The sequence below is a fragment of the Macrobrachium rosenbergii genome, chromosome 31 (genome assembly GCF_040412425.1).
Source record: "Macrobrachium rosenbergii isolate ZJJX-2024 chromosome 31, ASM4041242v1, whole genome shotgun sequence".
NCBI lineage: Eukaryota > Metazoa > Arthropoda > Malacostraca > Decapoda > Palaemonidae > Macrobrachium > Macrobrachium rosenbergii.
In genome coordinates this window covers 20,470,384-20,495,778 of record NC_089771.1, presented here as the reverse complement: position 1 = coordinate 20,495,778, position 25,395 = coordinate 20,470,384, and positions in this window count along the sequence as shown.

Genomic DNA, 25,395 nt, shown 5'->3' with positions numbered 1-25,395 from the left:
AAAGTCGTGCTCAGGTATACAGTGAAAATTGAAGTTTTTTTTTCTTGCAATTCAAATTCGTGCACCGTGAAAATTTAAGATCTTGCTTCCAAACTTGGTCAATATATCAGCTCTTGTTTCACAAGTTATACTTGAATATTTGGCGGCTGTTAGCGTTACTTATTTTCCAGGAGGATTCAAGCTCGTCTTTCCATTCTTATTTGTATGTTGACTGAATTCATATGTTCTGGTCAGCGAGTTCTTCTCGGAAATATCCTACATTGAGCATTCAGGCTCTTGCATTGAAGTGGTTATCGAATGTGTAATGAGCATGTCAGCTAGTATGTTTCAGTTAATTTTCGATTGCAATATGAGCATTTCTCTTGTAGTCTTTTTTTATGTCGAATACTGCATACAGAGATTAGCTTTTGTTTTTTTTAGCCCCTATTCAGCGTAGATTGTAGTTTCAGCTCTTTTGTTTTCGCAGAAATATTCAGTTATTATACATTAAGCATTTGTGATTGATGTTCCAAGGTACACTAGTCACAGTTTTTGCGTTTTAGCCAAACTTAGGCCGAGATGGAACATTTCAGCTTTCGCTTTTTCAAAACAAACTTTTGGAGTTTAGATTGAGATGTTGGGCCCCTAATTTTTTTTTTTTATCTTATTATGATGTAGAATTAGCCTTTCAACTCTTGCTTTTCAGGACATTATTTGGTTTAGTTGCAGCATTTGTGTTGCCGTTCATCGTATAGGAGGGTTAAGCTGAATATTTACCATTTTCTCAAGTGGTTATTGCGATAAATTTCCTTTTCCAAACTTCAGTCAACTACAGGTGTGTCCAGCTAATCATGTACACCTGTGCAAACTAAACGTTTATATTTAGCAGAGTAATTTCCAGTAGGCTGAAAGGGCAAATTCCCACATGCATGCGTTATGATAAGATTATGACCTGCCTTGGAGTCATTAAGTCCGCTGGTATAGTGGTTAGTATCGTAGCATACCACTCAGATGTCGCGGGTTCGCGTCTCCCCCGGCCGATGAAAAATCACTGGCTCTGTATCGTGATCAGTTACTGCTGCAGTGTGGGGTCTACGGTGGGAGGTTGAAACCAACATTCTCTGGAAGCTTAAATTTCAAGTCACTAGCCCCTGTTTGCTTGTTCCATGTCGAATGGTTTATCTTGCGAAATAATGATATTAATAATAATAATAATAATAATAATAATAATAATAATAATAATAATAATAATGATAATAATGACTAAATATATTTGAAGTTAAACAAGGAGACTAATTGTATTCTTTTGTGAATATGTTTCGTTTTGTCATTAATAATTCAGTGAGCTATTTTGATATCAGAAATATGGCAGAGATTGAAGAACGAACATCACTGAATAAAAAAAAATCATGTTAGTGTCTCTCTCTCTCTCTCTCTCTCTCTCTCTCTCTCTCTCTCTCTCTCTCTCTCTCTCTCTCCAGTATTACTTATGATTATGAATAAACATCTATCCATGGATGATAGCACACAGATATATACGAGTATGTATATACAGTATATATTGTATATACCGTATATGTATATATCTTAGTCTATTTTTCGTACTCATTTCTTTTCTTACTGTTGTATGTGTTCAATTCTGTACTATCTACGACTGTTCGTGACTTAAGCAGCGATGTCCATCTCGGTCTGCGTTATCAGAAAAAGAAAATAGTTCATATACTCAAGAAACAGACGCTTAAAGAGTGAGAATAAAAATTACTGATTGAATAATGTTAAACAAGAAGTGAGTAGGTAAGGTAAAACACTGAAAATAACAAGACGTGAAAAGTGTAAGTTCGATGACAACTGAATTTAAAAGTGATAACTGTATCTCTAAATCGAAATTGGTTAATGTTCGGAAAAAAATAAGTTTTGACGAAATTCTATTGAAAATGTACAAGGAATTTCAACAAGTAAACAAAAATTAGGCACAGAAAGTGATCATATGAAGTTACTTAAATATTTTAGCTTTTGATTATCTTCTGGCACACACAAATATAATATATATATTATTATTTATATATATATATATATATATATATATATATATATATATATATATAATATATATATATATGAACAAGGGGCTTGTATATATCTGAGTACATTCCCCTTTTCACCATACTTAATTTAGAGCAAAAACATTTCATAATTACTTTAGCCTCCATTCTAAACGCCTTTTCAGTAACAGTTTTTTACCTATGTGTATAAAAGACATGGTTTTGAATGGTCGCCTGTCGTAAGAATTTGAAATATTTATCTTTTGCTGCTTTTTTTATAATGTTTTTGGAAGAGAATAATGACATGAGTTACAGATGAATCATTATTTTGTAGATCTCACTGTACGCAGACTAGTGAGATTAGGAGACAATAAGACGTGCAATCACCTGAACAGGATGATTAGTCCAGGTCTTTTATTTAATTATTTTATTTATTGAAATGTAATTTGATAGAACATTTCATCTCATTCTTATTTGTATAATATACGAATAAGATATTTGATATTATTATTATTATTATTATTATTATTATTATTATTATTATTATTATTATTATTATTTCGAGGGCATAATGCAACGGCACATAAAATCTAGCAATTTGTGAAAATATCTTTTTCTCTTTTCCAGGTATGGTTATATCACGTTGGGTGCTGGCCAGTGCAAATCTTCCTTAGGTAAGACACATTTACTGTAAAAAGTTAATTTAGATAATTTTGCAGTTTAAATGTTGTCAATTTTACAAAACATATCGTTAAATCTAATTACTTTCCACGACAGGCAATTAGTGCTTCATCCTCAAAATAATTCACCCTAAAACTGGTGGTTAGGAATCGGTGCTTTTTAAGATATAAAGCACATTTATACATTTCATTCGAGCTCTGTACATATTTGTACTAAGTGCAACTTCGGAGCTAATCTGTTGTCGAATGGGTTGGGCACTGGGCAGTGAGCTTGAAGTGGAAGTTAAGGAATTAAGGAATGATGTTATTCGTCGAAAAGACCCGAAGACGTCGACTCTTCTCGGATACCTCTGAGGACCCCTCTAATGTATCCTTAGGATGCCGACACCCCTTCATTGTATTCATGACGGGGGTTTTGGGACAAGGTGAAGGCGGGGACAGAGAGAGGGGGGGAGGGTGGGTGGGGGTTGGGGTGTGTTCTTGAGGTGAGTGGACTCAGAGGGAGACAAGACTAGGCCAGATAATGAGGGGGGAAAGGTTAGATAGAAAGAATACATTTACATCAAAGGTTCTTTGATTTTTCCAGACCCGGTTAGTTATTAGTATCCCGGGATATCTGGACTTGGTGGAAGATGTGATGGTAATTACTCTCGTGAAGTTTAAAATGATAAAGGTTTCTATGGATGAATTGCATATTTGTCGTTACTTGACAAAGTAGTTTTGTTATTTTTGTAAAGAAACCCGCCTGTAGAACTTTAATAAGTTACTGGTGGTTTTCTTTAAAAACAAACATGGAAACTTTATTTCTAATTTCTTCAATACTTTACTTGTAATTTCTTCAACATTAGATAATTCTTCAGCATGAAGGACCAGCAAAGTGCCACTCCTTATAAAAGTCAGATTATTTTTATTTTTTTTTTTTTTGCAAATGGGTTTTAACCTCAAAGTTCTATTTAAAGTATTGAATACTCCTCCGTTAGCGCTGCGTGTGGGCGTGAACGCATCCTCGCGAGGATTGAGCCCTTTGCAACACGGGCTGCAATAATGCTTTTGGTGTTGGGGCAGCATACATTAATGGGACTGTCTGATCGGTGCGGCTCGGTGTCCAGCCGCTGAAGGGTTCGGCCCATTATTTCTCCCTCGCTATTTTTAGCTGCGGTCTCCACTTGGTCCAGAGCTTAGGGAGAAGAAGATTTATTTTTAAGGCTGTGGCTTTTCAGACGGTCTCTCTTCTATTTATATATATCCCCTCTTTTTTTTTTTTCTTTGTGCGTTTGTTTACGTCTGTTCTTCCAGGAAAGATTCGCTTGTTTTGCCGTTTTGGTTTGTGGAAATTTTCTCTCTCTTTTCTTACCTTCGTGTTGTTTTGTGTTGTGGCTGATGGTATTTTTTTTTTGACAGAAAATGTTCGTTGCATATGTGTATAGTTTGGCTGTGAGCGTTTCAGTCATATGATTTACGTGAGGAACAACAGAAAGCTTGAAATAGGATATGTCTGCGTTTACGCTCCTTGCGTCTGTTGTATGTAAAGAACTTAGCTTTGCAAATTGTACTTCAGAGAATTATGGTTTGTTCAAGGTAATACAAAAGAACCTTATTGCGTAAAATGTAAAATCATCGTCGTATTAAGTAATATTCTCTTGCTTTGCTCTAAGACTGTAGGAATATTATGAAGCATTTACAATATTAATTTAGAATGGTCATGTTTTTTGGGATTTTGTTATAGAGACAATCTTAATTATAAGGCGGTTTGTGTGGATTCTCATTACTACGAAACATGAAATCTCTCTCTCTCTCTCTCTCTCTCTCTCTCTCTCTCTCTCTCTCTCTCTCTCTCTCTCTCTCTCTCTCTCTCTCTCTCTCTCTCTCCAACAGTGAATTTTAGAATTAACAAACTTTTCAAAGCTGGGCAAATAATCTCTGCCTGTTTGTCTCTGTCCATGAATGAACTTTGACCTCCAGAAATAAGAACCTTCTCTAAATTGGGAGAGTAGTACTCACAATGGTCCTGCAAATGTGCTGGATCCGGTTCGTTAGTCCAGAGTTAATAGAATGACTGACCTCTATTACATACCACTTCCTGTTGAGTTTTGGTGAATACCAAGGGAGCTCATAAAACCATCTGGAATGACCTGACCCCGGTCCAAACGAAACACTAAGCAGTTACATTCGCGGGGCCACCAACGTTAGGTATCAGGGAAGACTACATTATTCCGACCTCAGGTGAACGTTGAATGAGAAGTCGATTTTTTTTTTTCAACTTTTTAAAACAATGTTTACATCAGTTAAATCACACTTTATCTATGTATCGTGCCTGTGAAATGGTATCATCGCTATATAATGAGGGCCTAATTAAGTGGCGAGCTAATTAATGTTCCTCTTTTCTTATCAGACGATCGCCGTGTAAAAAAAAAAAAACATTGTGTTCATTAGTCTTTCCCTCTCACTAGCGCCATCTTGCCTGTGATACACAAAGCTAAGTTTTCCGAACTGAAATATTAAACGTTAAATATTATTTTAGGGTTTATGGAATCGTCCCCATGTTTTGTGTTCTGTGTTCATATTTTTTTCTGCTTGCGTTCAATTTGCCGAAAGAAAAGAAATATATGAATTATATTATATATATATAATATATATATATATATATATATATATATATATATATATATATGTACTGCATATATATTTTTTTATTTTCAGCATTAAGTATATTTTTTTTTATTTTCAACATTCGATAGCTACTTAAATGGCCGGCGAATGTATTGATAACAACTGAATGTTATTTTTTTATATAAAATGACATACTGAAATCAATTTGCGGCGTCTGGATATTGAGAGAGAGAGAGAGAGAGAGAGAGAGAAGAGAGATCTACAAAACTAGATTAAGTACGTAGAACAAAGCATGAGAATTTTAATGATATCTGAAGTCAACAAATTTACCATCGGCCTGGTCACCCACCCAAATATACTGCACAGAGATCAGCCATTGCCGGATTTCTCAGTTTGTTAACTGTTCCTTCACTTTTAACCCCGAGCTACGGAATTTCCCCACCAGGATAACTGTAAGGGACTCCTCAGTACTGATCCATCTTCTCTCTTCAACTACTTAAAGTTGCTATCAAGTTAAATGATTTCGAAAATAACCAGTCTCTTATCATCTTAATCATTGAGTGTAAGTTCTCAGTGACCTTACTTATAAGAATCATTTTATGCAGGGGACCATTTTTTTTTGAGATGATCTGTCTTCTTCTCTGTTGCCCAAAATTCAGGTTTTTAGTTGTCTGTAAAAGAAAACTATTGAGGTGACTATTTGTCCGTCCGCTCTCAGTCTTAAAAACTACTGAGGCTAGGGGGCTGCAAATTGGTATGTTGATCATCCACCCTCCAATCATCAAACATACCAAATTGCAGCCCTCTAGCCTCGATAACCCCCATGTTATTAAGTTAAAGTTAGCCACGGATCGTGCTTCTGGCACCGCTGTAGGTGCCAGCAACACTTGCCACCACCAGGCTGTGGCTGAAAGTTTCATGGGCCGCGGATGAGAGTTTCATACAGCATTATACGCCGTAAAGAAAACTCGATTGCGGCGAAGGAACTTCGGCGCATTATTTTACTTGTTGAGTTTGCTCTTGACTTTTAAGAGCTCTATTCTGTAGGTGGCATAATGTCTGTGTCCTATCCGACGTCAAGAGATTAGCCTTACTCTTCTCACACAATCTGCTCGGCCATCTTTTGAGTGTTAGAAGTCCCTGCTTTTCTGACCATATTCATAAAGACAGTTTGCCCTCCGCATCAAATTGTAATACGTATAAGTAACACGTTAAATTCTTATGGGAGGGAATCATTCACTTCTCTTTCGTATTAATAAATGTGTTGAACATGTCAAAAGTAATAGTTGTTGAAAATTTACTGTATCTATACAAAGCCAAGATTGAAAAAATCTACATAGGTGATATTATCGACTTGATTACGTTTGATTTATAAACTATCATGCTCTTTACCACGGACAGGGTATGTATGTATATATATATATATATATGTATGTATGTATGTATGTATGTATAAAATATACATTTATAAAACATATATATGTACATATAAATAAAATAAATATATGTATATATATTTATATATATATTTGTATGTATATGTATATGTATATGTATACATATATATGCGTAGATATGTACTTATATATGTATATGTATATATACTTAAATATATATGTATGTACATAAATGTATACATATACACACACACAAACATATCTGTATATATATGTATATATAACATATATATATATATATATATATATATATATATATATATATATATATATATATATATATACATACATATACATGCATGCATACACATATAAGCCAAGAGTAAGTGCATGTAGTCTTTAGTCTAATAACAGAGATTTGTTCTACCCGACACATCGCTTTCACTTCAGCTCACGATGATACAAGTGTTCAAGGCCCAGTCCGCTAATCATGAGTTCACATTTTTTTCCTTTTCAATTATTCAATCTTGCAGAATGAGTTGAAAGCGCAGTAGAGGAAGTCGTCTGTCTGTACGCCACTCAGTACAATGCAATTCCGTTTAGTTAATTAGCAGTTCCGATTTTTTTCTTTTTTATTTATATATGAGATTAGGGAGGTCGAGAGGTCGGCGTTAGTTAAATGAATTATAATTTTCTTCCACCTTGGCATTACTCTTGTCGTACGTTGAATATAATGAAGAGTGATTTATTCCTTCGTCGTTAATTCAATGTAAAGTGTGGAACTAATGTTACACGCACAATTGCGCATGTGTGAGCTCGCGCACACACATTTATATTGTATTTATATATGAATATATATATATATATATATATATATATATATATATATATATATCTGTGTGTGCATGTGTGTATATAAACTGTAGATACAGAAACCTAATTAAAACTATGCACACACAAACACTCATGCACAAACATAAATACGCACATACATACTACACACTGTATACTGTATATATATATATATATATATATATATATATATATATATATATATATATATATATATATATATATATATATATATATATATATATATATATATATATATATATATATGTATGTATATGTGTGTGTATGTAATATATACTATATATATTTATGTATATATAATTGTTGTATGTGTATAGTTTTTAATTATGTTTTTATACACATACAATTATACAATTATACATATATATATATATATATATATATATATATATATATATATATATATATGTAATATGTTTTTATACAATTATACACATATATATCATATATATATATATATATGTTTATAATATCACTGTATTTTCTGTGGTAAGTGATTGCAGAGCAACTGCTTCTTCATATAGCAACCCACAACAGTATCAATAAAAAGACGAAAAATCACAATATCGTATTTTAAACGAAACTGCAATAAAAAAACTGCATAACTAGCGTGTTTACCAATTTGTTAGTTTAATCATCGTAAGACTGTTTTCTTTAATTATAATTCGGTACGAAGAAACTGACATTGTACCTCACACTTCTAATTTCTTCACTCTATAACTACTCTAAACAGTAAACATCAGAGTGCTTTGAACTCTTTATTATTGCTGCTTTTGTATTCTGCAGGCTCGTGTTGTTATGTTGTAACTGGGTTGTAGGATTTTTTGATTTCGAGAATATTAAAAAGAAAACTTTGCTGGCATTGGTCAGTGTCGATAGTATCGGAGAGAGTCTGCTTGTGCGCCCCCCACCCCTCAACCACCCCACAGGAGTGACTTGACTTTTAGTAGATAAAAATAAGGAAAAAGAAGAGGGTTAGAGCTAAATTACTGCTCTGAAGTAAAAAGAGAGAAATGGAGTGTCAAAGTAAGATAGTTGTGGGGCAGACCCACTGGTGTAATAGCTAGTTCCTGCGCGGTTGTGATTATTCGTCTTACCTCTCTCCCTCTCTCCCGTTGGCGTTTGGCGCCGGTTGTTTTATTCACGTTTCTTTTCTGTAATTGTCTTTTCGTTAGTGCCTGGCATTGGTAGATTTTCTGTTTCTTATGTTATTTTGTATTATATATACTGGTAATGGGGGTCTGTTCATGTGGTGGCAATAAATTCTCTCTCTCTCTCTCTCTCTCTCTCTCTCTCTCTCGATGTCGTTTGGTGCCGAATGAGCTCTACCGTTTCTTCACTTGATCATCGAGAAAAGTTAGATTTCGTTAACGGTATTTGTGCTGTCCTTTAGAAAGATGTGAAGGTGCTCAGTTTCTGGTTATTCCTTCAATGACGGTAGGAATAACCACGAACAATAGGATATGTCAGTAAAATTAATAACACATTTTTATATTGGGTTCAGCGACATAGCATTGATTAGTGAGAAGGCGTAAGCGCAGGACTTCATTAGCACGAATATTTGTAAATGAGACTTATCAGTTACATACATTTATTCACTTGTTTGCTTTGATTAGGCTGGTCCTCGTGGACGATAAAAATGAGGACACGAATGTAAATGAACATGCCACAGCATCGTTGCTTATCCAAAAAAAAAAAAAAAAACTACACCCGAAAACCAGCTTATTGTTCCCGTTTATTTAAAAACAGGTAAAAAATACGCCGAAATTTCTTCGACGCAGTCGAGTTTTTTTTGTACAGCGTATAATGCTCTATCAAACTCTCAGACACAGCCCATGAAACCCTCAGCCGGCTGGTGGCCTGTGTTGTTGCGGCGCCATTTGCACGATCATGGCTAACTTTGACCTTAAATAAAATCAAAACTACTGAGGCTAGAGGGCTGCAATTTGTTATGTTTGATGATTGGAGGGTGGATGATCAACAGACCAATTTGCAGCCCTCTAGGCTCAGTAGTTTCTGAGAGTTGAGGGCGGACAGAAAAAGTGCAGATGGACAGACAGAGCCATCTCAATAGTTTTTCTTTTACAGAAAACTAAAAGCCAAATGGTTTTTCTGGCCCTAGATTCCGAGCATGCCCGCAAGGGCTCAGCCGGCAACAAACGAAACTAGAATCGGGAGGACCGCGAGCGACCCCATGTTGCGATCGAGTTGACGAAGTTTTGGGGAAACACGAAACCTCCGCCAACCTTGTAAGGGAGAGTGGGTCTATTCAGCGCCTCTTTAATGTAGTGAAAGTTGTCCGACCAAGAACGATATTTTGATCTGATAACGGTCTCTCTCTCCCTCGCGTTGGAGGGTCAACTAGACCTACCCGTCGTAAAGTGCCGCGCTGCCCTCATAATTCCTGCTGTAATTAGCATGTAAATTAAACTATGGTTTAATGACAGAGATTAGCCTCGCAAATTCCGTGGAAGTCTTGTGTTTGTTGCTCTGCTCAACCAGTTTGTTTTTAAGTAAAATTTGACCTCTAGCCTTTTGAATTTTTCAACTTGTGACTTTTGTTATGACTAATCTAATTCCTTTTGATATAATCTCTTCAATTTATTGGTAGCTCTGACTAGGAAAGGAGTGATTTGTGTAATTTCAAGCCTGTGGTTTATAAAACTTTATCGACGGTCTGAATAAGGAATAGTTCATCAGAGGTTCTCAACCTTTTTTGGCTCATGCACCCTTTCTTCATCATGTCAGAATGTCATCCGCCCCCTTTCCAAATTCTCTGCCTCAAAAGGTGTATTCCAAATAATATGCAACAAAATATTAACGCAAACACACAACCTAGCGGAGAGAAAGCTCAACGTGACCTCTCAGTAGTACAGACCGATGCACACTGCGTTTTGTGTGGTCCTAGAGCCGGTTTGAGCCTGCCAATCTGTGGTCACAATCCCCACCCCCGAAACTCTGAAATTCACCCCTATGGGGGAATACCCCCTGGTTGAGAACCACTGATTTATACCTTAATGAAGCTGTGAGAACTGTGCAGTGCCTAGATCAAGTGTAACGGTGCAAGAAGACTTAATACAAGGAAATTTTTAATTTTTACATTATCAGAGAGAGGTCCTTATCTAGTGTTTATTTTGGGGCAAATGTGGGAGCGGTTCAAAGGAGTGGCATGTCATAGGAGTGACATAACAAAGGAGTGAAACCTCAGATATAAATTTCATTGGAGTGACAACCATCCAACCAATATTTAAAATATGTTAACAATTCAGTGGTTCTATTTTTTTTAAATAAAATCTTAATAGTTTAATAATTTTTATAATTTTTGTTTCCTTCGTCACATCATCTTTATGTCACTCCAATCAAGTGTCATTCCTTTAATAGGCTATTTATAACACTCCCTTGTTACGTCATTCATATGAAATGCCACTCCTTCGATAAAGACTCAGTAAATATACATAGGAGAGATTTCGCGGTTAAATGAAAAGTGACCCATATTATCGCGAGAGAACAATGAAATGGGAATATCTAATATCACTAGACTATGCGGATAAAAGTATCTAATTCCAAAAGAAAGTTCGACGCAAGAAAGTTCGACGCAAGAATGTTTTGTCAGCATAGGTACAGATTTTATACGAACTGTTTGTAATCAGGAGATACGAACGGGAAGAGAGCTAGGTATAGAGGTGAGTATATGGGAATGACGACTGCAATGACTCAAGTCTACATGTGGATTAAAAATTATAACATGACAGTTAATGGTGAACTGATGTTTTGAAAAAAATTAACAGTTCCAAGAGTGACAGGAATCATTGATGGAACTACTCAAGGACGATAGAAGAATAGGAATTGTGGGTTTGTATAATTATAAAAGTAAAATTCACAGATGATCAAGAAGTGCGTGAGTAGGTAAGACAAAAACGATAATTTATACATTGTTAAAGAAGAGTATCTCAAAATAAGTACAATTTGGAACTAACGAAGGAATTATTGATTTATATCTGCTCTATGTAAGTAAAGTGTGATGATGTATGTGAAGGGAAGAAAGCCTGGAATTATGAAAGGTATATAGCTGGAAGAATTTGTAAGAAGATGGTAAATAGAAGCCTGGAATTGTGAAAGATACATACCTGGAAGAATTTGTAAATAGATGGTAAATAGAGAGGAAGGTATGGTTAAAAGGTTGTTATAGACGCCCAGTTTTCTGGGCTACTGTGGCTAACATCTTGGGCCGTGCTGGCACAAGACCAAGTGTTCAAAGGAGCCAAAGTTAAAGAAAAATCACCAAACAATTCTTCAAGATTATGTCCTTTTGTCCTTTAATTTCCGGTGAATAAATAGTTTCTCTCTCTCTCTCTCTCTCTCTCTCTCTCTCTCTCTCTCTCTCACGTGTTTCCTGTTGGAGCCGAGACCAACGACACCATTACACATACCAAACATACTATATGTCGAAATCCTTTTACTTGTAGAATGTCCCTTTGTTTGCCTCAGCGCGAACCTGGAGTTCATCGAGAACGGAAAGATGAGCTGATTCTGCACCTAAACTGCGCAGCCAATGCAATTGACCTCCCCAAGGTTTCGTTATTTTGAACATTTGGCGTCAGCAGCCGGTCAGGTAAATCAAGGTCCTTAAGTTTTTGTGCCAATAAGATTTGAAGGATCATAATTAGAAGGGTCTTTAACCTTAAACAAGTTATTTGACTTTGTAGGGTGGCTTATTACGCCAAGATCTCAGGTTCCGTAGACTCTGTACCTAATACTTGAACGGAAAATTCAGACCCCTCATACTACTACTTTTCGTATATGATAAGCATAACTTAAGAACTTACAAACAGGAATGTGTAATAAGTTTCAAAGCTGCTACGGTGAGGACCGAAAGTTTACAAATATCTCGCTTCAAAGGTTGGGCGGTTTAGGAGTTTGTTTGTCAAATGACATTAAACGTTGTTTGGATATCTGGGCAAGCTTTGAATTGTTGATATGTAGTTATATGTTTACATAACTCAAGGACGAATAGTTTTCCTTCGGTGTGGTTGTAACTTGAGATCCTGCTTCCAGTTTATTTGACTTTTGTGGTAAAATCACGTTATTGTGATTTTATTTATTTACCAATTTTATCGTATTAAAATTTTGTCAGTGACACTTGTATTCTCATGATAGCATTATTTATTTACATTTATACTTTTATTTACGGCAGATGATTTATTTGATTATGTTTAAAAAATGTGTATACATTTTTTCCATTTTATTTGTTTTAATTTTATTCAAGACGTTAACAACAGACAAAAATTTCTGGAAACTTATGTTATCATTCTCTTATTACATTAAATATTATTAAATTATTCATCCTAAACAGGAATAATGGTCTGAACTACAGCTACTTCCATGACTGAAATCTAGACAACACCTCTGATTTGACATCCTAACGCCAGTTCATTATCTCACAAAAATTTGGTTGGTTATTCCTATTTTTCCATGTAATCTTATTTCTCCTGCGACACTCATATCGTTTCTGTGTTTTCACTTCCACAAATCTCCACTCGTCCCAAGCCTCCCTCCTGGTACAGTTGTTTACATTCAAACAGGTTTGGGTCTTCCAACTCTCTTGGTGCCTATAGGAGGAGCCAGGCTGACTCTATCACGTACCATTCTCCCAGGGCTTTTGGGAAGGACATGTCCAAGCCATCGCCATCTCCCTTTATCACTGTCTTATCTACATAGGGAACTTCTGTAATTTCCCCTGTGGTATTCTTCCTGAAGCTCTATTCTCAAATCGACAAAACTTTTAGACAATTTCATCGTCATACATGATGCTTGTCCTTATAGCAACACAGATTGAACTAGACTAATATACATATAATCTTACTTTTGTGAGAAGTTCAAGTCTGTTGGATTCCCAAATCTTATTTAGGTTGCCCATTGTTGGATATTGATTTTTGGTCGTTCACTTAATCCCAAATCTTAAGGGAATGTTGTGGATATCATTATTCCTAAGTATTTGAAAGACGGCCTCATTAACCCTTTCTCCATCAAGTGTTAAAATATTTTACCCGTCTGTACAAACTTTCCCTTATCATTTCTGTTTGGCGTAGATCTAAATCTTAGTCTCATCTCTCGAGATATTTGATGCACTCTGTTATTCAGCTTTGTAAATCTCGTTTTGCTGATTAAAACATCATCATCCGGGTTTAGCTGGTCCTCTGGTATAGTGGTTAGCGCCGTGGCGTGCCACTCAGATGTCGCGGATTCGCGTCTCCCACAGGGCGATGAAGAATCACTGGTTGTGTATCATGATCAGTTACTGCTGCAGTGTGGGGTCTACGGTGGGAGATTGAAACCAACATTCATTGGCAGCTTGAATTTCAAGTCAATGGCCCCCGTGTGCTTGTTCCATGTGAATAGGTTTCATCTACTGAAATAATAATAAAGTACTCTAAAGCTTCCATTCGTTACTTCTATCTAAACATTGTCTTCTATCGCCGACCACTTTTTTCATTGTAAAATCCATGCGAAGTGCAAAGAGCAAAGGTGACATAACATTGCCTTGTAGCACCCCACTGTTTACTGCAACATTAAATTCATATCTGCTTCGTTCAAGGACACCCAATTAGCTTTACATATTCAGCTGGAATGCCACAGTGACGTAATACCCTCCGGGATACTGGTCTGTGGACTCTGCCGAATGCTTTTTCGTAATAAAAAAATCCACATACTGTTTCGCAGTCTTAAACTAGTTAAAACCAGCTTGTTCATCACTACTCATTTTAAGAATTAAGCCAGCCTGTTCAGGCTGACAGCACTGAATATTTTCTTTATGAGTGATATGAGTGTAATGCCTCTGTAGCTACCATATTCATTCAGTTGGCTTTTCTTGGCTACCTTGGCAGAAACAAAAGAACCCCCATTTTTTGTCTTTTATTAGAAAAATATTACATTTCTTTTACATAATAAGAAACATATAACATTTCATTTACATAATAAGAAAAAATATTACATTTCATTTACATAAGTAAGAAATTACCAAAATATTACAAAATTATATACCTACAATATTTACAAATATTATGGATTTAAAATTTAAAAAAATTAGAACTCAAAATCAATATACTTTTCACTAAACACATGCAATTTTGTCTTCATTTATGTTGGGACGCCAGACAGCTATTATGTCCTTTATTTAGAACGTCCTCAGTGGAAATGGGGAAAATTTGTTTAAGGTTCATTGTATATATCGTAATATTCGCCTAAGAGGCCGATTTCCTTTCATCTTATCATATAAACACTGATCATCAAAGGTATGACTTGGATTTTCAGTTCATATATGATACTTAAGTACGTATTGGCTATCCGCTTTTGGAAATTAACGTATTTTCACAATCATTGTCTGACCAAGTCGTAAAAAGAAATAGCAGTATCTTTATAGAATAATATTACAAAAATGAAAACTTTCATTTGGAGTTTACGACATTCCTGGATACTTAATGGTGCTTAGCGTTCCTCTCTTTATATTCTGCTTTGCTTAATTGACTGACGTATCTGTCTTGCTATTTGTGGGTATCTGGTCTCCTCATGTGCTGAATTTAGTTGCTTGACGCCTATTGGTGACCTTATAACTAATTTCCTCGAGCCTTGGCCTGTGATGCAGCATCTGCGGTGTGTCTCCCCCTCAGTATTGCCACTGGGTTCCTTTGCTTGTGGGTAAAATCAAGCATGCCTTCCGGTCTTGACAACTCGACAAAACTTCAAATTACACAAATCCTAACGTCTCCAGGATCTTGTGTGTTTTCACGATGACTGCAACTATTGTTCGTTGAATCCACAATTCAGATTGCACCAAAAGTTAAATATAATCACCTGCCAGAAAATTATTCATTTTTAGATAGAATCAGTTGGTTTTTTAGTGAACTGTGTATAATAAGAAATGGTGTGGTTTGCGTCATTAAGTATTAACTATCTTTTTGATGGAATATATCAGGCTTCAAGTGGGTTTGGAAGCGAGTCTCTTAAACCGATTCAACTAGTTTTTTTTTTCCTTCTTCTGCCTTGTATTACAATGTTCTGTAAGACATTAAAGAACATTATGCGGGACATTATCAGTCTCCAGGACTATAAGTATTCTTGATTATAGAATGTACATCTCTACTGCCTCAAATTGTTGACTAAATCGTTGGAAGAACTGCTGGCTCTGGAAGAAATCAACTGCCACTCATTTCCAATGAGCGACTTTTATAACTTGAGAGAAATTACCTTCACGTTTTGACTTCGTGGACATAATTATAGGAAAGAGTGAGGTTGGGTAAAACGTGATACTTTTTCGTTTCTTTATCGTCTTGAGTTTCTTTGACTGAAGTAATATCAGTGAATGTTACAGAGTGCTGAAGTAATTGTCAATAATTGTAGTAGGCAGTATTAATGTTAATAATGGTAGTAGGAAGAATTCATGTTAATAATGGTAGTAGGCAGAATTCATGTTAATAATGGTAGAAGGCAGAATTCATGTTAATAATGGTAGTAGGCAGAATTCATATTAATAATTGTAGAGGGCAGTATTCATGTTAACAATGGTAGTAGGCAGAATTCATGTTAATAACTGTAGTAGGCAGTGCCTGTTTAAATAATCTGTAAACTGGTGTGTACTGATCCATTAAAAATTCAATGTTTTTATGTTGTGTCTGTGTACATACACATCCAGCCAATCCCTCACATATTGCATGTGTGTTTGTGTGGATATACTGAGACGGGTATAAAATAATTCGTGCATAGTTCCTTAGTTCGACTGGTTAGCAGATTTTCGTTGCAGGGTTTTTCAAAGACAGAGTGATTTATATTTCCTGTAATTCCATTTAAATCCTCGAAGCGAATAGATGTACGTGTCTCTGTTTTTCTTTACAAATAGCTAGGAGCGAATTCCTGAATCGAAGCGGTTCTTTGTAGTTCGGGTGTTATTCGAACAATTCGGTTTTTACCTTAATTAAACAACTTCTGTTTGCGAGGTGGACCGAATTCTCAATCGAGGTTCCCGAGAGGTCGAAGGACTATATTATATCCAAGCGCCTCGGGAGACCTAGTCAGGTGTGAGTTTAAACGAAGGCATGTGGACAGACTATTCTTGGAATTTCTGCCTTTTTGTTTAATGGAGATTTCTAAACATTATTCTGCATTCTTTTCTCTCTCTCTTGATACAAGTAAAAAGCTGTGTTTGCCTGCGTATGTGCTTGTTTGTTGCTCTTGAAAGGTTCTCAGAGTTACGACTGGAATCGCTTCCCTTTCTGTAAAAGAAAACTATTGAGATGGCTATTTGTCTATATGTCCGCGCTTTTTCTGTCCACCCTCAGATCTTAACAACTACTGAGGCTAGAGGGCTGCAAATTTATATGTTGATCATCCACCCTCCAATCATCAAACGTAGCAAATTGCAGCCCTCTAGCCTCAGCAGTTTTTATTTGATTTAAGGTTAAAGTTAGCCAAGATCGAGCGTCCCGCACCGCTATAGGCGACAAGAACACTTGCCGCCACGGAGCCGTGGCTGAACGTTTCATGGGCTGCGGCTGAGAATTTCATACAGCATTATACGCTGCACAGAAAACTCGATTGCGCCGAAGAAACCTGACGCATTTTTTACTTGTTATCTTTACTACCACAGTTCATTTTTAGATTCCGACCAGTTAGTATTTTGTCAATCCTTTCCACGTTTTGATTTGTTCTCAGCTTTTGTAGTAAACAAGAAAAGCTTTCTTGTTTACCTTTTGTCTGCTTGTTTATATTCTCATGACATCACCCATTCTCAGAAGTGTCCTGACCCCTTCCCCAATCTCCCTCCCCACCGTATTTGCTATGGAATATAATAAGAGTTTTGGGAGAGCTTGGTGAAGTGAATGGTATTTTTCATGAAGATCTAGTTGCTTTCCTTGACAACATTTTCTGAACAAGATGTGTTTTACTGTGTATGTATGCAAGAGAGAGAGAGAGAGAGAGAGAGAGAGAGAGAGAGAGAGAGAGAGAGAGAGAGTCTAGTTTCAGAAAGATTTCAAAGTTCAGAGAGAAAGGCTGATATTACCTGGTTTTTAAATGTATTATAAAATTCTCTGAGAAAAGCAGAAGGAGGCAGAATGGTCTTTTCCGAAAACCTCTGGAAGAAGTTTGCCGGGATACAGATGTGCACAGAGATAAGAGAATTTGATATGCTTATAAATTTAAAAATATGAATTTGCATTTTAGATTTACGTTATGTATTTTACACACTGTTGCCCGGCTCAGAGCCAGTACTCCTGACTTCATTGAACCTATCGAATGGCCCTCAAAGAGTCCAGATCTCAACGTAATGGATTTTACCATGTGGCGGTTTACTGTGACATCAACTTCAGTGACAGAGGAGAGAGGTTACAAACTTACAACCCTTACAGACTCTGTTGATGGAACCTTGCTTGGAAGAATATCCCACTTGAAGTCATCCAAAGGGCGACTGGAAGTTGGCTAGACCGTCTAAGGCATGGTGCAGCTGCCCACGGAAAGCATTTTGAACACCACATCTAACATATTTGTTTTTCCTCTGTTTTAACAGTGTTTCTGTTAACAACAACTGTTTTCTGTTTGCGACAATTAAATAAACTGTACCAGATTTCCTGTTTTTTTTTTTTTTTTTTGTGGGGCACCCCGTAGTTCTTATTCAGATAGTTAATCAAATGATCTTCCAACTCAACTGGTGTCCTAAGGAATCCCGAGAGGATGGGAAAGACATGCCCACGCCATCTCGTTCTCCCCTTCTTCATTATCTTAGCTACATATGGAACCACGTAATTTCCCTTTAGGCATCATTTCTCACATTATACTGCAATTGTGACTTCTAATATTCTCCTTTAAAGCTTTAGCCTTAAATCGATCGATCTTTTAGGCACAGTTTCATTGTCATAACCTGATTCATGTCTGTATATCAAAACAGGTCTTGCTAATCTAAATTATTCGTACTTTCAAATGCACTTTCAGTGCATTAAGCCTTGATCTTGGGGTAGCGAGTATTTTATGCCAAAACATTCAGGGAGATGCGTCCCTGCCCCTTAGTGAGCAACAAATCTAAGTGGCCTTGCTGGGTAGGAGGCCCTAACTAGCTTTGGGCCGTAAGCCCAAAATACAAGCACCTACGATATTTAGGTTTACACCTCTCTTAAAGGCTAGATCCACAGTCGAAAATTGTGGCCTTGCTCATGAGGATCAAAGATCATTGACAGTGGGATGAAGAATAGAGCTAAGGCGTTGAGTTTTTGTCTCTCCGGCTTCAACTCCGGACGCCTGGCGGATGCCTTTGGTTAAACACCAAAAGGTAAACGCTAGGGTAATTGATCCTGGTTAGCTTGGAACTGCGCGCTACAAGGAACTCACCATCCTTTAGTGCACTTGGTTAATGGATCCTCCATTGAACATTTGAATAGGATGGTGAATTTTAGAAACAAAAAAGCAAAGACATAGTTGATGTAATCAGATACGAGGTTTTATGCCTTCCTGTTTTCATAGTTTTGCGTAAGAATTCTACAATCAACAAGGACGTGAGAATGCGTAGACAAAAAAAAAAAAAGTCAAAATGAATAAAAAACACGTACAAAGAAATATGGCAGACGCGATAAGCAGGCCATTAAAAGACAATTAAACATTTCAAATCACCCTCGTCGCACACTTTGGTATTCGATTCACCGACGCCATTGAATTTCATGGCCTCTTCTGTGCACCATCAATTACACTTCGCGTATGTCCGTCTCATACTTAACAGCCTCCTCCAGACGCGAAACAATTACCAACGCAATTCGACTCGTAAATCAACATCAGGGCAGAACTTTCCCTTTGTTACCATGTAGATTAAATTCACTGATCCTGCCTATTTTTGGGGGTCTGATGATGGCCCCCGACGGTCCCCTGACTGGCTGAGGTGGTTCAGAAACGCCCATGAGCTTCCGTGGTGTCGAGGGGCGAGCCAGTGCGACCTGCGTGCCTGATGTGGACAAGTTTTGCTTGGAAGTTTTCGTAAGTATGAAGGTCAGAAGGCACGAGGAGGCAGCCTGGGATGTCTTCATCTTCATTTTTATTCCATATTTATGAAGGGAACGTAAAAGTAATTGAAGAAAACGTATGCATACAAAAGCCACCTTAGTCCCACAGAAGGAAAGAGGTTGAATGCTTAACTGTATTCCACAGAAGGTGGCGAACAGCGAGATATAAGCCAAGGGGTAAAGACAGATCGAAAATGCCTCTGTTTAATTCTATAGCCTTTTGACAGGGTACACAGACTTCCTCTTTGTTCAGTCATCTTTCACTGTGCATTGTCACCCGTGTACATTTACCCTTTTTCAAGTATATTATTAAGGTAGTAATGTTTAAAACTGTTTAAATGCTTTTCATGAAGTGATAGCGCAATATAATCTTTCCGTCGCTTACACCATCATTATTTTGATAACACATTCCACTGAGATTTGCAATTTAATCCCAACTGCATTACCGGCCTTTATGATGTAAAGAGTATATTTTAAATTTGTTGAATTTACCTGAAGAAATTCAAGATGACAAGTCCGTTCTGGGCATAATCCTACATTCTGTTACTGTAATTTATTGAGGTTTGTGTTTATACGTGTGTGTGTGTGTGTGTGTGTGTGTGAATGAATGAAAATGATTTCAGGTTTGTTGGTTAGGAGGAATCTGTAATTTAGATGCTACTGGCCACGATGGCGGTGTCTCATAAGGGAGAATGTTTTGCCTATTGAGGCCAAGTTCAACTCGATATTGTATTGATTTGAATGAATGAATTGCTATTTCCCTAAGTAATGTCATTTCCTCATTATCCGAGTCTTGACTCTCATTGTTGTAGAGTAAAAGAGAAGCACACTTGAAGCGACTTTACGCAATGCTCTCAAATTGATTTTCTTTTAAATCTAATTTCAATTCAATGATTGAGGTATTTGTTATTCTCCATACATTTAAGTAAATAACAATCAGAATATTTAATACCTTGTCTTACATGACAATCTCACGAATTCAATACTTCTTGTCGGTTCATTCATGTTAGGTTACCCCCAAAAAGAAACGTCTCTCTCAACTATAATATTTAAAACTGTAGTATTTAAAATTGTTGTTAACTAATATAATGATAATGATAATAATAACCTCGTAAAGAAACCACAGTTTTGAGGAATAAAGAATATTTCAAGACGACTTCCACACGTCACATCACCTGTTCATTACTGAGTTATTAACAATGAGATCGAGCTCTCTGTTGATAAGCATTGAGAATTTTTTATTCGTTAAGGAACTTTAGTTCGAGCATAACTAATTTCTTTCAAGAGCCGACTATAACATTATATATATACATTATATATATACATATATATAGAACATCCTGTTCAATATCTGCTTCAAATCTTTTTAAAAATTTCTTATTAGACCCAAGCTAATGAGGGTAACATGTTGTCTGCATAATGAAACCTTGATGTAACAGACAATACGTTGATAATGTTGTAGCACGAAAACTGCTTGTCCGTAAATGGGCTTCGGCATTGTATTATGCAAACATAAATTACTGTTTATCAGGAGGTAATGGGCCAAATTATGGAGCCTCACACACGTAACCAAGTAAGGTCTTAGGCTTATCGTGTTATCCGGAACTCCCCAGATAAATAATTTAAGTCTAGATGCTTGTTTGGGCAAAGTTGTCGCCCCGAGTACGAGTTGTTAATGGCTGTTTAACTGGAGACGTGATATCACGGAGTTCCGTGAGGGCGAGCGGATACCACCTTGAACTAACCAGGAATGAACGAACGCACACGCATCTACTTTTATGGCGTCGCATGGGAGTCTCCACAAAATTAGCCGTGTCCTTTTTCCTTTTCTCAAGCCAATTTGTTCCGTAGTTTGTTTTGCTGTTGCCAATAGGGCTCTTTACAAGTGCTGGAAATGATTATGCCATACTTGCATTTTATTAGGTGTCCTTATGAATTTATAGAATCTGTTTCCAGATTTACTGGAAATATGTGCTAAATAATTTCACACGATAAATACTTGCAAAAGCAGTTCAGTTTGTCCCTAAGGGAAATGAATAAAACGTGCAGTCGAGCTAAGAATATTGGTAAAAGGAACCTGAGGCTGGACGCTTCCTCAGAATCAGACCAATAGACGCAAAACCTTGCCAAGGCTCCAGCACAGTCTGCTCGCCTTGCAAGCAGGCGAACGGAGCAGACAGACTGAACAAAGGCATCTGCGCGGGACATAAAAATGCAATCGTACAAGCATTTAAGATTAGAGTGACAAGTCAAAGGAGACTCGGAGTGTGACTCACTCTGGCTAAATGGCCAGAGATGAGATAAGAGATTCTCCCTCGTTGCTGAGCATGACATGACCCCTTCTGCACCCTCCACAGTCTTCCACGTCCACCCCATTGTCCCGCGTCTGCTCTTTCTCGCCCTTTCATCTGCCATCGTTCTTTTCATCTGCCTTGGGTATTTTTTCTGTTCCGTTTAGAATAGGTCCTTTCCATCTAGCTTAAATCTTTCTGTTACATTCTTACATACAATCTCTCTTCTGCCTACCTTCTTATACATCCCCCTATATTTTTTCCTCTCTCTCTCTCCTGTTCCTCAAGATTATCTTATTTTTCCTGTCTCGTTGAAATATTTCCTCGTCTTGTCTATCGGCCATAATTCATTTGCCCTTTCTGCTTGCATTCGCATTATTTCCTTTCGTCTGTTATTCATTTCAATCAAATTGCCATTAGCGTTCTTCCGGCTTTTTAATGGAGAATGCTTTTTGCCCTTCCGTCCCGTTTAAGTGTTTTATTATTATTCATGCTAAATTAACTTACATCCTCCTCCCACCTTTTTATATTGTCTTTACAAAAGATTTAATTTTAAATATATTCAGCGCAGTCATTACTTTCTTAAATTGCATTATCATTCTTTTTCTGACCCAGTGTCTCTTTTATATTGTAAGTTTTCTATTTCTGTCTTTACTCTTTAGTCTTTTTCCTTCTTATTATACTTATCTGATTTTTCCATCTTTATTAACTTTCCTTTCTCCCTTTTTCAACTTCGTGATCTCAATTTATCCTTAATTTATACTTGAAGCTCTTTTAACCTCTCCCCTCCTTAGCAACCCAACCCAAAATGCCTTATCCCTTCTCTCTCTCTCTCTCTCTCTCTCTCTCTCTCTCTCTCTCTCTCTCTCTCTCTCTCTCTCTCTCTCTCTCTCTCTCAAATCTTTTTGAGCATCGCTTTTCACTTCTGTTAAAAATCGAGTACTTCGTGTTTCTCGAGAGTAAGTCATGATTTGCGAAGGGCTCTCTCTCTCTCTCTCTCTCTCTCTCTCTCTCTCTCTCTCTCTATGAAAATAACTTTCCAAGCATCACTTCTCACTTATGTTAAAATCCGAGTGCTTAGATGCACATTTCTCAGTTGTAATTCATAACCCACGAAGCTCTCTCTCTCTCTCTCTATAAAAAAACTTTCTAAAGCATCACTTCTCACTTCTGTTAAAAAACAAGTGTTTCGATGCATATTCCTCGAAACTTTATTTTGTAAAACTCGAATCCCCCTCCTCTCTCTCTCTCTCTCTCTCTCTCTCTCTCTCTCTCTCTCTCTCTCTCTCTCTCTCTCTCTCTCTCTCTCTGTTTTAGTATCTTTGATCGTGACATTTGACTCTTGCTAAGCATTTTGTTTAGTTATCTATGCTATGCCTTTCAACTCGAGATAACCTTTTTCCGACGCTTCTTTATTTTGATTAAATAAAATTCCCCTTCTTACCCCAGGTTACGGCTCTTATATTTTTTTAGGATTAAAACCAGTTTCCTGGGAATGTGGTGACGTCAGAGATAAACAAACCAGCAGTCAAGCCACATTCAGTCCTTTGACTACTGAACCAAAGGCAATGAAAAAAAAAGTTTACTCAACATCTTTGAATTTTATTTCACCCGCAGAGTAATATCATTGACCTCATTCACCTTTTATCTTGGTGGCACTCTCGCGCCTCTTCCTTTTGGGTAAATTGACATTTCTTTTTTTAACATCTGCCGCTCCGTCAAACCAGAATTTCTTTGGGGCTTTATTGGAATCAAGGCCATCCGTGACAACATTGCATCCCAGTCCTACATTGGTTTAAGTCTTTATAAATTAGATCTTTCTATTGCTTATGACTACCTGGACCCAGAGTTACCCAAGTTTTAAAGGTACTTTTTAGTTTTCTGTAAAAGAAAGCTACTATTGAGATGGCTATTTGTCTGTCCGTTCGCACTTTTTCTGTCCGCCCTCATATCTTAGAAACTATTGAGGCTAGAGGGCTTCAAATTGCTATGTTGATCATCCACCCTCCAATTATCAAATATACCAAATTGCAGCCCTCTAGCATCAGTAGATTGTATATTATTTAAGGTTAAAATTAGCCATGGATCGTGCGTGTGGCACCGCTATAGATGCCGACAACACAGGCCACTACGGGGCCGTGGCTGAAAGTTTCGTGGGCTGCAGCTCATACAGAATTATACGCTGTACAGAAAACTCGATTACGCCGAAGAAGTTTGGCGCATTTTTCACGTGTTTCTAGTTATTCTGCAATTCGTCACTGCCCAGCAAAAGTAAACTATGGTTGGGTGTCATAGTTAGAAAGGTAGGAATCTGCAAATGAATTCTCTTACACACCCAGATACACACATTACACACGCACACACACACACACACATATATATTGTATATAATGTCTGTGTGTCTTCTCCGGGAAGATTTTTTCTTAGTTGATTATAGTAGATGTGTGCGTGCTCTTTTTTTTTATAACTCTTAAAGTACAAGCCGTAATTCTTCAAGGAGAAGGTGTCATGTTTACTCATGCATAACGGATTTCACGGCATAATGTATGGACTTTCTATTTGAGACGTATTTATACAAATTTTAATTTCGGAAATGTTTTTAACATCGGCTTTACTAAGGCGATGAAGTAACATATTCCTACGACCGTAAGTACCACATATTGTTTGTACCTATAGTTCACTAGAGTTACATTTAAACTTAAAATGTAGAACGGTTACTTAATAATTGAAGTCCATCCCCTTCAGCTTAGGTTATTCATTAACTAGCAGTTGAGTAGAACCTCCTATTAGCCGCAATTTTGTGAATATTCATACCTTGAAAAGGCATGCAACATTACTAACTGCTAGATAACTTTGCAGAGTTTGTACGGATTGAATTCAATATAGAATTTAGGCCAAAGGCCAAGCACTGGGACCTATGAGGCTATTCAGCGCTGAAACGGAAATTGACAGTAAAAGGTTTGAAAGGTGTAACAGGAGGAAGACCTCGCAGTTGCACTATGAATCAATTCTTAAGAAGAGAGTGGAATGTAAGATGGATGAAAGAGAATATGAAAGGAGGTACAGTAAAAGAAACGAAAGGGGTTGCAGCTAGGGAATGAAGGCACGCTGCAAAGAACCTTAAGTAATGCCTACAGTGCACTGCATGAGGCGCACTGACGGCACTACACCCTCCTACGGGGAGAGCTTGTACGGAGACAATAAATGTCCTCGTAAGTAACCGGGATGAAAAACAAAAGATAACCAGTTACGAGAACACACTGCCAAAATTAAATCCGACCAAACCATTGCAGAATATATAACTTCGGAATAATAGTGACAAGCCCCGAAAGCATCCATATTAAAGCTTTTCAGGTAACTTGTAAGAAACTACATAAATTTATAAGCACACCAATCTAAGACATTGGTTGACATGAAATGAATTTGACACCCTTCAAGAATAAATTTAGATTGGATTGAACTTGTAGGATAAGAGGAATATACATACC